Raw genomic sequence first — 1643 nt, 5'->3', positions numbered from 1 at the left:
CTCAACCTCCTGCGTAGCTGGGATTACAGGTACGCACCACCACGCCTGGCTAATTTTCATGTTTTTAGTAGAGACAGGGTTTCACCATGTTGGCCAGGCTAGTCTCAAACTCCTGACCTCGTGATCTGCCTGCTTCAGCCTCCCAAGGTGCTCGGAATACATGTATGAGGCACTGCGCCTGGCCCAGAATATATGTTTTAAATGTGCCTTTAAGTAATAACATATAATACAGAGTTTTAGAAAACAAGGGTTACAATTATTATGGACTAAACATTCTTTATGTTGATGCATGAATTTCAAGACTGAAAAATCACTAGTGAATTATTTCAAAGCTTTAAAAAAGACAGTGAATTTCATTCTGCATCATCTCTCAGTGCAACTTAATCTTTCTTCTTAGAACCATAATAAATACAAATAACCACACTAAAAGATCTAGCACATCCTTATTCACACGTTTTATAGTGCAGTAACTGGGAAGGAAAGTACTGGCTCTTAAGTAATCCTACAAAACAATTTCAGTTGATAGAACACCTGCCTACTTATTGGCAAAACTACCAGTTCTTATGAAGGATATTTTAATGCTTAGCAGCTTTACTGAGGTGTGAATGCAGCTAAGTTTGCACTTGCTGGTTAGTCTATAAGACGGTCCAAGTATCTACAAATTGCCTTGAAAATAGGAATGATATCTTCTGGATCAAATGAAAACTTTACATGTTGTGAAAATGAGGATCAAAAGACTGTCAGTATGATTTATTAGAAGGGTTTTGGGCCAGGCACGATGGTTCATGCCTGTAATCTCAGCATTTTGGGAGGTTGAGGTTGGAGGACTGCCTGAGCGCAGGAGTTTGAGACCAGCCTAGGCAACGTAGGGAGACCCTTTCTCTACAAAAAAAACAAAAAAATTAGCTGGGTATGGTGGTATGCACCTGTGGTCCCAGCTACTCAGGAGGCTGAGGTAGGAGGATTGCTTGAGCCCTGGAGTTTGAGACTGCAGTGAGCCATGATCACACCACTGCAGTCCAGTCTGGGCAACAAAGTATGAGACCCTGCGTGAGACCCTGTCTCAAAAAAAAAAAAAAAAAAAAAAAAGGAAGAAGAAGAAGGATTCTGAACTCCTAAACAACACATATAGTTATTGTCTTTAAAAGTTAATGCATGTGGCCAGGCGTGGTGGCTCACGCCTGTAATCCCAGCTCTTTGGGAGGTGGAGGTGGGCGGATCACCTGAGGTAGGGAGTTCAAGACCAGCCTGACCAACATGGAGAAACTTTGTCTCTACTAAAAATACAAAATTAGCCGGCCATGGTGGTGGGCACCTGTAATCCCAGCTACTCAGGAGGCTGAGGCAGGAGAATTGCTTGAACCTAGGAGGTGGAGGTTGCAGTGAGCCGAGATCGTGCAACAAGATCCTGGGCAACAAGAGTGAAACTCCATCTCAAAAAAATTAATGCATGTATGTCTGTTATTCTCATTTAGGTTTCTATTTTGTCTATTTATTTCACTGATGTATCCCAGGTACCTAGAGCATTATCTTTTAAAAGTGTTTTTAATTAGAAGATGGTTTGTTTTATTAAATGCTGTTTTGCCACCCTGTGAGATGGTCATGTGGGTCTTCCTCACTTACTTCTTATGATTACATATGTA

The sequence above is a fragment of the Colobus angolensis genome, unplaced genomic scaffold (genome assembly GCF_000951035.1).
Source record: "Colobus angolensis palliatus isolate OR3802 unplaced genomic scaffold, Cang.pa_1.0 Scaffold399, whole genome shotgun sequence".
Taxonomy (NCBI): domain Eukaryota; kingdom Metazoa; phylum Chordata; class Mammalia; order Primates; family Cercopithecidae; genus Colobus; species Colobus angolensis.
This window is presented reverse-complemented; position numbering follows the sequence as displayed.